Source organism: Eupeodes corollae, chromosome 3 (assembly GCF_945859685.1).
Source record: "Eupeodes corollae chromosome 3, idEupCoro1.1, whole genome shotgun sequence".
In the NCBI taxonomy this organism is placed as follows: Eukaryota; Metazoa; Arthropoda; class Insecta; order Diptera; family Syrphidae; genus Eupeodes; species Eupeodes corollae.
Genome location: NC_079149.1, coordinates 71244154 through 71257283, shown reverse-complemented (window position 1 = coordinate 71257283; position 13130 = coordinate 71244154). Strand labels below are relative to the sequence as shown.

The 13130-nt window shown below is 32.3% G+C and overlaps 1 protein-coding gene across 9 annotated transcripts in view; it reads right to left on the bottom strand.

The window, feature by feature from the left end:
• LOC129952011 (SH3 and multiple ankyrin repeat domains protein 1) overlaps nucleotides 1-13130 on the bottom strand; it is a 124425-nt gene that overhangs the window by 68565 nt on the left and 42730 nt on the right. For all 9 annotated transcript variants that reach the window (XM_056064429.1, XM_056064426.1, XM_056064430.1 and 6 more), the window contains one exon: nucleotides 9142-9195. The gene's annotated coding sequence lies outside the window, so the exon portion shown is untranslated. The remainder of the gene's footprint in view (nucleotides 1-9141; nucleotides 9196-13130) is intronic.

The window sequence follows — 13130 nt, the reverse complement described above, 5'->3', positions numbered from 1 at the left end:
TAAAATGGTACTTCAAGTTTTCACTGTTTTCATTCTAGATGTAAATATTTGTGTAGATTGTTTGTTATATTTAAGTTGAATTTACAAAATTAGTATTGTTGTAGGAAAAGGATAAATAAATAAATTAGGTGGCGCAACAGTCTAGAGAACTAGGGCCTAGTGACATACGAGGGGACCTACAGATTTAAGCCGAATCCGAACGGCTAATTTGAGAAAGCACTTTTCATGACAAGAATTACTCTTGGAGAATTTGTTAATTCCTCTCAAGACGCAGTACCCTCGAAAAAAATGTTAAGATGGCACAGACATTGATCGGACTGAAGACCTCTGGCATGACAGTCCAACGCCCTAACCATCATGCCAAGGGTAGGATAATTAGCTGCGTAAAATAAAGTCAAGTGACCAACTATCAAAAATTAGCCATATTGCACAATGAACTCAATTGTTAAATAAGAATATCAACCAATTAAATTAAGACAAAATATTGGCAATGAATTTGTATAATTTTAAAATATTCAATATTTTCAAATTGACAGACAAATGCATACAAAACTCTTGAAGACGATGTTTCCAGGTTGTTATCATTAGTCATAACTTTACAAATTTCACGGACATACGAGTACATACATAAAATAGGTGCTTAATCTGCCCGAGAGTTCATCTATAATTTTTGAAATACGTAAAGAGGTCTTGTGTCATTAATATCCACACATGTGATCCAAACATTTATCGTATTCACGTCGACGAAAATGTGTAGGCACATGAGGCTGTAGATTGAGTTTAAACTTCATCCTTGCATTCCTTTTGTAGATATGCATTCTATTTTCCTCCATGGGGAGAATTTTTGATAAAAATCACTCTACCTAGTAACTGTAACTTCCATTAAGAGCTCACTTTATTGCCGTTTACTGACAAAAGCAAGGACAAATAATTAAATCCTGCACGAGAAAAGTCCTTTAGAGCACGCTCTTTATATCCTTCGTGTACACTAAACCATAAATGGGGAAAACTATTATCCAATTTTTTACTGGAAGTGCACTGAAGTGCGGAACATAAGAATACCTGTCCTGTATAATGTTTATATAATATAGTCTGTTACATGTATGTGCACATTTCCTTTCTCTTGTCAATTAATATCATTTGCTTCCAGATCTGGTTATAGACAAAATATTGGCCCCATCTTTTCATGATAAGATTGAACTTTGCTAGAAATGTTGCATATTTTATATAAATGTATGTGATAGGTAAAGATATTTCTGTATTTAAAAAGAAATAGATAAAAACATATTAACGTTCTTACCTATGTTAATATAAATAAGAACTTTAGCCTTTTAACTTTGTTTACTTTTCGAAATAGAGATTTTAATCAACCATGTAATTACGATGATAGAGAAATAAAAAAAGGTTTATTTCAATACAATACAAAACATTTTTTGTTTTTAAATTTTATCACAAACTAATACAAAATATTTTTTTTTTAAATTCGATATCTCAAAAAAGACTGAAAATATCTTTACTTAACTCAAATTTAAAACGTTGTTCAATATTTCTTTATAAAGTTTTTGTTTGTTTTGAAAAATTAAATGGCATTTAAAGTTTTGAATATAAGCTTATTTTGAATGCTTGAAACATTTAAGAAAAATTTGTTTAACTATTTCTTATTTGCTTTTGTGATAAGCAGTCGTAGGAATGACTTCGTTTTAATTTTGTGTTATTATTTTTATGTAAAACCGAAAAATTGAAAATGGAATTCGTAAATTTGCATTTGAACAATGACCGGGCTCATGCCTAGAACAATAGTAGCGTTTGAATATTACAACATCAATTTGTGGTACTACGTAGTCTTTGGTTCCTTCATATCAATTGAAAGACTTCACTGAGGTTCGATACTTGACCAAGAAGCGTACGTAGACAATGCATCACTCCATCGCAGCTTGATTGAGGTCCTCCCAGTGCAGTGCAGAGTTGTTGAATACTTAGTTACTCCTAATTTTATTTAAACATTGAAAAAAAGTTGGGATAAATCTTTAAAGAACCTAATTAGGTTCAAAGCAGTGACTGTTTACTAAACATTGGATTGATTTCAAAACTAAACTGAGATAAAAAGGTTTTAAATATTTCAAGCACACATTTTTTTAAAAATATTTACAATCTCTATAGGTATGTACTCGTAAATGCGTTAAATATTACAAGTCGAAACATAAGTTGTTCAGTTCCTCATAGCGGTGCTCATGCAGACCGAAAGTTTCGACTGTATCTAAGCCTAAAAAAAATTGTGTGGTTCAACAGTCCGTGACCGTGGGCCTAGTGACTTACAACTCTCAACCATTTCTTTGTGCGAGTACTGTTGTAAATAATGGAAGGGACCTACAGTTTCAAGCCGAATCCGAACGGCTAATTTGAGAAAGCACTTTTCATGACAAGAATCACTCTTGAAGAATTTGTCAATTCCTCGAAGGAGGCAGCATACGTAAAAAAAACTTTAGATGGCCTAGGCAGGAATCGAGCCCAAGACCTCTGTCATGACAGTCCAATGCACTTTTTTTTTTATTAATTTACTCTTAAAACTGTCTTAAAGCTAGACAAAACTTCATAAATCTAGCCCGATTAACCATAACTTACAACTAACTTACTGGTCAAATACGGAAATACTAAGTTAAACTATAACACTTAATACTAATGCCTTTCGGCCCTAAGATCTATTTTACTGTAATTCAATTCATTTATATTTTTTATTAGAAAATAAAAAAAAAACTAATTTCAATATCTTTTTTTATTTTTACTTAAAAAGTACTTAACATTAGGTCCTTAAAATAAAACTTAAGACTAACTTAAACTACATATTCGACGTATGAACTACTTAAAACTAGAACAAAAACAGCAGCAGATCTAACGTTTTTTTTTTTCATTCGATGTTTTCTTTTGTTTTTGTATTTTTTTTTGTTTGTGCCACTATTCCTATTCTACTTAAAACTAAACCCCCCTAAAACTACAAAACAAGTATGTAAGCCGGCAAAGGCTTAAAACCGCATCCCGACTATCCACTACCAATAGCCGATTGAAGCCACCAAAACTGGTTCTCCTATCAGTTCGGACCCGTTCGGACACAGCCCTACTGAGCCGATGGAGCTCTGCTCCACCTTTTGCCATGACGTCCCGATTGTACAGAAGTCGCCTATACACGGTTCGTCGTCTGACATGGTAGATTAGCGGAACTGCCAATCTATCCTGCATCAGACCGCATCTGTCTAAAAACAGGAATGCCTCTGGTGGAATGAAACCGCAGAAGCGGGCACTCTTAAAATACCTACTCGTCCTTCGGATAGAACGCCCCGAAAATTAAATTGTTGGTCGAAGACATAACTCTTGCAATTTGACCTCGAACGAGTTTTATCACGAAATTGTCAATTGTGTTGATTCGAGCCCCGTTGTATAGGACCTCGTTAGAGTAGTAATACACTTAAGAAGATTCGGCTGTTCGATATACGCCGGTACAACGTCTTAAACACTGCCGCTCGAACACCCGTAACTTTTCCACTCTGGGGTCAAGACGACTGCTGTAAACCAGCCGTTTTGTCAGAGCGAAGGCCCCTCTGGCTCTGGTCAGGGCAGCATTTATATGTCTGTCGAAATATAAATACTGATCTAACTATATACCGCTTATCGCTGCCCGTAAGGATCAACGATGAAAATCTTGAGCCAGTTCTTGCACGCATCCCTCGTGGCCCTAGCCAACGGAGTCCGGAACAGAATCGTCTCCGACTTCTTGACATTTATTTTCAGTTTCTGTCGTCGCAAATATCACTGAATATTTTCGAAATCACGCTGCAAGAGAATTCTAATAACCTCAACCTATCGGGCCGTTCTGTACGCAATTAGATCGTCGGCGTACGCAATTGCCTTTGTTAGACTACCTATCAGATCGCTGGTGTAAATGCTAAAGAGGCGAATTCACCGCTCCCTGTTGAAGACCATTTTTAATTAAGAATGTTGTGGTAGAAGTTACATTGCCAGTTTTGACAACAAACTTTCTAATGTTAAGCATATAATAAAGTATATACAAATACAACAATGGTTTGCTTATGCCAAGCCTATTCAGTTTTAGGTAAAGACCCACTAACCATACGGTATTATTTTGTTGTCCGCAGCCCACTTAGTCAGAACCCTATTGATGACCTTCTCGAAAGCTTTGCTGATGCTCGGAAGAAGACTTATCGACCGAGGATTTGACGAGTTGGAGTTGTCCTTTCCCTTTTTCAGGAGAGGATGAACCACAGCGGTTTTCCAATGCATTATATACAGTGTGGTGTATATGTCAATTGCCTCCATCGGTAAATGTCTTAGTTCAATGCACTGACCATCATGCCACGGGTACTAACCCTAGTTCAAAATAAATTACGAAACAAATTAAATGTACATATATGATGTGGAAAGTATAATTTTTTGTAAGGAAACTAACGTCACCAAATGTTACTAGACACCTTCAGATACTCTTGGAGTGCTTTCGAAATTGAGTTTAAAATTAGATTTTGTAACCAATTATTTTGTTTATACTTAAAGCAATCGATTTTTTCTGTAAAAAGGAAATCTACTATTTATAGATTCTTATACGGCATCAAGTTTTAAAGTATGGTGAGTTGTTACTTGTTAAGATTTATAAGTTAGTGATTTTCTAATTAGACTTTTAAGATTGATTTCCGTAACGTATGGCGTAAAATATATAAAAAACACATCAACGTTTTCTAGAAACCGGGTTTCAAATATAGTTTTTAATGTGCAGTTACGAGTTATGTGCAAGAGACACTATTAAACTGATTTTAACATTAATTTTTTTTGAACTGGTTTCACTTTTTCTACAATTTTAGCGTGTTGTAAATTATAATATTTTTTTTTTTAATTTTTAAAATAAATACAATATGAACACAAAAAAGTCGTTTTATCTACTTTTGAATCAAACATATATTTTTAATAAAATTTATATATTTTACGAATTCTAAAAACCTCTTACAATTTATTCAGCAGATCTAGTGCGAGTGTTTTATTGGTCACTGGGTGCAGTCCTTCTTTTTAATTTGAAACACATGTTAACATCATTTTGGCCCAATATTAGCCAGTTTTTTAAAAATATGTATCGCAAAATGCCACAACATTACAAAAAATATTCTGGAAGAGGGATACCGTTCTTTTTTTGTCTGTATTACATTCTGAACACTTCAATAAAATATTCAATTTTGTACCAGTCATAAAAATAGCAAAATTAAAAAAAAATTCCAAAATAATTCTAGGAATCCATATCCTTCCAAAACTTCACCCTTTCAGAAAGTTATAGTTCGTGTAAGCAGTCAAAAAATATAACTTAACGCACTCTTTATCAAAAATTTTAATACTGTTTAAAATTTTCTTTGTAACTATATCTTTAGTCTTAAAATGGTTTGGCCGAATGGACGTCTACCAGACTGATATTTACATTTAAATTTTTACAATAATAATACTAAAGAAAAATCAAATATAACGTTTTCAAAAACTAAATTTAACAATTTTGTAAATAATTTTGTATACATTAAAAACTTTCATTGACTACATGTTCTGTACAGTAAGGCACTCAAACAATATTGGTATAAGACTTCCCACCCTCGTTCTCCATTCATCTATTTTATGATTTCCTGTAGACTGAGTACATCGATTCCAAACTATATCTTGCAGAATTCTTTCAGAATTGGAGAAACTCCCATAAAATGGAACACGTCTTCACGTTCTCTTCTATTGCATAGAGCACACCATACAGAAAGATCTGGACGGTGAGGGATAAAGTTTAAGCTGAGAAGTTCACCTCTGACTTTAAAGATTGTACTGATTTTGCTCATGCTGTGTTCGGCCAAGAAGTAGGTCTTTTTTCCGAAAAGTGGTTAACTTTATTGTAGTAGGATCTATATAATGATGATTTCGCTTCCTGTTTCCGATTTTCAACAAATTCATCAAATTTCGAACTAAGCAAAGAAAGGTTTATCCTTATATGAAATCCAAAGTCTCCGAAAATGTCCTTATTGGCGTTCTATCCAGTTGTATTTAAAAAGGTTTGATATAGAGTAAAGATATAAGTTTTGATTAATCACGCTGACATTTGTATTTGGTTCGATATGCCGATATGACATAGGGTCAACATAAAAATTATTTAAGAACAACTGTTAAAATATTACCAGAAATTCCCTTACAATAATGTTATCTAGCCATTTAATTCGTATATATTCAAATTGGTAGCGCTGGCATTTGACACTTGTCATTTGAAGTTTCAATATATTATTTAAATGTTTTCCATTTACGATAATGGATAGCTTAGCAATGGAACAATGCTTTAAATTAAAAATGGTGATTTAAATGTTTTAAATGCCAGATGATTCGATTTCCCGGTACGGCCTTATGATTACTGATTTTTTGCCCTTCGGTGATTGAAGATCATGTCTTGGATGATTTATGGTTCACCAACACAGATTAATAATCCACACAACATGAAGTTTAAAATTTAATAATGAAAAAAATTACAAGCAATAGTTTGGTTGTAATCAAATGACTACAATCAATTCGTTCGCGTGTATGAACACAAACTAAAATAAATAAAACTTAAATAATTATTTGTATGAGAATGGAATATACGAAGCAACGTATGGACGATTTGTATTAACCTAGCCTATGAGCGACCCAACGAGTAGTATTATAATAATTATTATAGTTATATTACAATTATTATTTATGTTTCTATTTAACCATCAACGGATTTAAACAAAAAATTTAAATTTAAAATAAAAATATCTTAATTTTTCAACCGCCGCGCCGCCGACGAATGGCTTAAACAAATATTTCCAATTATTAGATGTTGTCTTGTTTATCTCCTCCCATTGTAATAATGTCCTCCCTTGAATATTAACCACAGGAAAATGAATCTCTTAAAACCGCACGTAAATCTATACATGCCAGAACCCCTTGAATCGCTTGCTGAAATTCATGGTGCCGTATCGATTAGATAAAACGCAATCGAATCCTATATCACTGGAAATACATTTGCATTTGTACCTATAAATACAAAACTAAAAATCTGATTCAGGGTGTCCGCCATTATCTATCGGGATATAGAGGTTCCAGGAATTGGTTAAGAAAGACCACGCTGATTGAAAATGAACGTGACTAGAAAACTAGTAAATAGAATCAATTTTGTTTGTATAGAGAATTCATGTTGATGATTATAGCCAATGAAGAATGAGGAGGTGGTTGCAATACTGACAGGTTCACTGTTAAACATGTACTGTACAGTGGGTCTTTTTGAAAAATGTTCTTGTCAAACTTAGAGTTTAAGTAAAAATATTTTAATAGACGGGTAAGGGCCGGATGTATTTGTTTGTCAGTGTAGCTAAGACAATTTTGTGCTTTTGGGGAGTGCATGAATTTCTAATTAAGGCTGAAACAAACTAAATGAAAGGAGAATAGGCATAGATATATGGGACTTGGTGTAACTAATTAAATCAAAATGTTAGTGAGCGCATTATCTTTCGTCATGAGCCTGTAAGTGGCTTCTAAGATCGTGCGACTTAACAAAACTGGCCTTTGTTTGTGGGGTTATGCAAAGTCGCATGTCTATGCATATACGCCAGAGACGATTGACTTGTTGGAAGAGAATGTTTGGCGCTTTATTGCTGACATACCTAACCGCCCTAATCCCTTCAAGAAGGGTCGAAAGGTCCTTTGAGCTGAAATTTGTTCGAAACAGCAAAAGGGAAACCCTTTTTTTATTTTAAATTATACACGCATTTTATTTCTATTTGAAAAACACTCTTCTAAAAAAACAACATTTTATATGGGCAGCGGAGTGGGTAAACCAAAATTCCCATTCTTTTTTGTAGGAAACATGATACTAATACAGCATAAGTTACACTTCATAATTATTCGGTGTTGTTTCTTTACAAATATTTTTGAGAAAATTGTCTTATTGTGTGTTTACTTTGATACTTTTAAATAAGCAACTGTTTGAAGAGTAACTACTCGTAGATGATAAAATAATTCTTGCAAGCAAGACAGTCAAAATGAACTATAGTTTACTAATTGTTGTTTCATTCTACGTTTATATTCAAGTACATGTTGTCCATCGTTGGACTTTAAGACTTTGAAGCTCTTAGCTTGCAGCTTAAGGAAACGAAATGCATGTTATATGAAGAAGGGAATAACTAAATACCTACTACTATGGTGGAGGTACGGCGCTCGGTGTGTTCGGGAGTCTAAAAATAAAACGCGTTCCAAAATGTACATAATTTGTACTTGATGGCAGTTGCTAGTCCATATGATTTGCTGCGTTAGGTTAAGCACCTCAGTTTTTAGAGCTGCAGAAATACATGCAGAATAATATAAATTCCGAATAGAATTGCAGTCTTCTAAAATAATTTTCCTAATGGTAAGAAAAACCTGCGGATACAAAACGATATAACCGAAACATAATATAGTTATTTTTTGCATAAACAAACCTGGAAACGAAGTATTCCTGCAAAAATATGTGACCTTGAAAAAAGTAACTAAGCCGGCCGTTAAACGACTTGAGTCAATTGATTAAAATTTTGGTGTAGTAGTAGGAAAAAAATAAATACATAGATTGAAACTTAAATTCATTGTGCGTTTTAAAAAGGTATTCTTAATTTTTATTTCACAAACATTAGATTCGCTTCTAGAAATATGGCAACAGGTTGGAATATTGTATGTGGGGTTAGTGAGACCAAGCCTGTAAAGTGGGAAATAAAAAAACAAGTGCCTTTCACAAATCAAAACTAATCCCAAATTTAAATTTAACATATTTGTATGTCGTTTAGTCATCGTCTTCGTCATCGACAAAAAACCAGCTTCTTTGTATCATTTTCTTTACCTGCCATAAAACAAATGCAGAAGTCAAGGTTTTCTTCGAAAAACATATAAAATTGACAACGAACACGGAAGTACAAACAAAAATAACTGCAACCATACCACAGACACAGAACACACTAATTTATCTGCATTAATGTATATTTTAATCTTTGGAAAAAAAACAAATCTTTCAGATACCCTTCCGGTTCCAAGAAAACGAAGCATATACTAGTGCAAAACTAACAATAATAAATAAATGCTTACCTCAAAATACTTTACGGTTGGATCGAATCACACTTGGTATATTGGGTTTGATGCCTGTAAAAATAAGTAAAGAGGCCATTTAGGTACATAATTTATAAAAACTTATTAATTTAAAAATTAAAATTAACTTTGATCTTAACACTTTAAATAGCTAATGGTCGCAATTAACTTTTATAGTTTTTTTTCTTATAGAATGCGTGGGGTTTCTTAAGGCTTGATTGCTGACAGAAAGAAAAATAAAGCGTATGAGATACACTTAAATTTATTTGTTTTTTGAGTGTTTTTACAGTTACCTAGTGTTATATTAACCACTACATACCTACATAGGTGCTTACAATATAATTATATATGTACATCGCCATCTTTAGAATCTATAAAACATTCATACTGAAATTGATTGATCAAGGGTTGAAAAACATGACAGTCCATAAAATATCTGCTATATTGTAGATATTCTTATATTCTTCTTGCTGTTATTCTTTTTAAACAATGGCAAAATGTTTACATAATTGAGAGACGTATTCTAAAAAATGGACCTTACTATCAGATAAACATCAGATACATATTTGTAATTTTAACTGAAGTAAGGAATCACTTTGAAATAATAAATAATCTTATTTAACCCTAGAACCCTAAACATATTTGGAGTTGATATTTCCTACCCTGGGTGCCACGACACCCTGTTTTTTATTTCAAGGTATTTTATTAAATTAAAGTTCTTTTACATTTTTAATATTATTATTTTATTTACTTTTATTAATATTTAAATAGAATATCAGAAAACTTTTATTAAAACTTCTATTTAACACATTTTAGGGCATCCACAAATATTATTAATCAAATAAGGTACAGGGTGATGCAGCACCCTGGGTAGGGCTTAAGGTATAAAGAAATTAATGAAGGAAATGTAACCCTACCCAATTTTAATGCTTGTTTAAATTAAATTAATAAAATTAAACTTAAAGAACTTATAAAATTAACTTAAGATAACCATTGTAATAACACTTAATTCAGAAATTAATCTCTCTTGATATGCAAACAATTGTAGGTTGGTAAAAAAAAATATTGTTTACATATAAGTACGAAATGCGTATTTATCAATGTTTTCTTTGAATTTATAAGAGCCCATTCACACGATTCGATATTTTCACCGTATTGGATATTGTTCAGACGGTAAGGTTATTTAACCGTACACCGAACTCAAACCTACACCGACGGCCCACTACGACTATACACTAGCAATACATTATTCGACAGTACTCCAGACGAAAAATGACGCACTATCGGTCAAAATATCGAATCGTCTGAAGGCACTGTCTATAAATACATTGCCACGATAAGATACATCGTTTTTTTACCGTACGACCGAAAAGATTTGCAGAGACAAAACCGAATGACAAAATCGACCTAATCAGTAATTTTACCGTATACAGTTAAATGCCGTATCGTCTGAATATACTCATTTAAATTATATTGACACTGGCTTACATATACTATAAAATCGACGATACGGCAAAGCCGCCAATTCGGGTTCGTGTGAACGGGCTTTACGGAAATTGATCGTTTAGAGTAAAGAGCTTACTCGTATTTTTTATTTATGTATAATTCGTTAAATATTAATATTAACAATTCTCAATATATATGTACTTAAAATCTAAAAACTTAAACTAGACTGTTAAAAAATATTAATTTGAAGTTAATACTTTTTATTTTATCATTTGATGAATTAATACAAGAGTAAAAGGTATTATAGATTTCAATGAATTGATTTAATAGGCTATTTAGACCATAGTTTGATCTGCTAAAATTAATATTCAATGGTTTTTGGAGTCTTATACTTGAACGACTTAAACTAAAGTTTAAACTACCAAGAACTGATGGGGTTGAAATGTGTCCGTATTATCCCAACAATAAAACAAACAGCAAGTGCATCCTATGATTTGTCAAAGAAGGAAGATTTATGAGAGAAAGTCTTTGTGAATATCATAAAACCAAGGAAGGGATCGTAGACAAAAACGCAAAAATCTTTTCTGAATAGCTTTGAGTCTTTTGACGTGTACGGCGTAGTAAGGTGTGACTGGTTTCACAAATGAAACAAAAAGTAATTTTAAAACATATGGATCACTGAAATCACGGCCAAATCTCTTAATAAAATCCAGAACTCAATTTGCTATGAAGTTAATATGTTCATTAAATGTTAGATCTAAGACAACACCTAAGTCAGAAAATACGTATACATAGGACAAGAATCAAACATGCAACTGAAAACGATTGTAACTTTTTTGCGTGTAAGACTCATGGTTTTTCATTCGTCAACATTTAAAACAAGACGATTATTACAGCACCATTCCCTGAATAATATTAAGTCTTCTTGCAAAAGAAGACAGTCAGATGTAGAGTTAATTTTTTTTAAATTTAATGTCATCAGAATATATTAGGACAGACGAAATATATCTGAATATCTAAATTTTAAAACGCTTACTAGTTTCGAATTCTTAAAATTTAAACTTCAAGCAATACTTCTAGAACATTTGATCGGAATGCTAATTATTAATATACAAAATAATTTAATAAATTGAACTTCAGACAAATTGGCGAAGTGTTTTTCATTCAGTTTTATGAAATTGCTGCCTTAGTTTTAACTTTTCAATATTCATCTCTGGCAACAATTTATTAAAATAAATAACTTAGGTGGAATCCGTTCGGAACTGGGGCCCAGTGAGTTACAACTCTCAACCTCTTTGCGAGTACTATTGTCAGGAATGGACTATTTACTACCAATTTTTATTAAAACATTGCAATAACGAATATGTTATCAACTTGTAAGGGAATTAACACATTAATACGATCTATAAAAGATATTCCATAATAGCAAACCGCTTTTTAAGCGCAATTTATATATTAAATAATGTAAAGTGGATTCGGCTATTGTGACTTGGGTCCACGAGAGTAAAAATCGACCAATTGTGAAATGTCGCTATAACACTCAAATTTGATTTAAAAAAAAAGACAAATAGGTTCGTCGAATTCGATAACTTGTTGAAATCACTTGAAATTTGTACCTTAGCGACCATGAATAAATTGAGTTAAATCATATTGCACAAACAGTATGTCCTGTGATTATCACATAGTTGATTGTTAAATTTTTAAAACCATTTTCTCGTCAAACTTAGTTTAAGTTATTCGAAGAAAACTCAGAACGACAGGGGACAACATAATATCAACAGCACACTGTAGATGGAGGTGGTCTCTCATCTTTCTACTGCCCTTACTAATGTATGATTTCGGTGATCAATGGGAACCGATGCTTTATCAGTGACTAGGCAGTTGACTTTTCCTGATAATGTATCCCTTCAACATGAAAACAACCACACACCAGCCTATAATAAAATAAGAAACGTTTGAAAAAAGGAAAAAGTAGATACTTTGCAGATTTCAGCATAATCTCCTGACAAGAGTAGAATCGCCTCAAAAATGTATGGAAATTAAAAGATCGAGGGTTGAAAGTACTTGCAAAAACCTAATAGACCAAAGAAGGACAAACTCCGAACAAATACTACCCAACATATTGATCTAAATTATTTCAAGCAAATGTTTTCGGAACAAAAGATCAAAAGCATCTTAGCATGTAACTTCTTAAATCCGAAGAAACATGTTGTTATTGATTATTTCCTTGATTTTGCCTAAGAACAATGCTGTCAAGTATTCGTGTGAGAATTTATTAGGAAATATTTTAAACAAAAAGGGTCTATAGTTTTAAAATCAAAAACGATAAAGTCGTTTCATTCAATATTAATATTAAGAGCACTAAATATTTCAATATTCCTATTAAAGTAAGTGGTTATATAGTTATGTCCGTCATTTTACATATGTACGTTTTTTTAAAGAAAAATGTATTTATTTTTGTAGTTTCTATTTTATTTTCTAAAACTAGTACTTCTTTTCTGTGGAAAAGTTATTCCAAATCGTTTTTCGCTCAAGGGAGATTT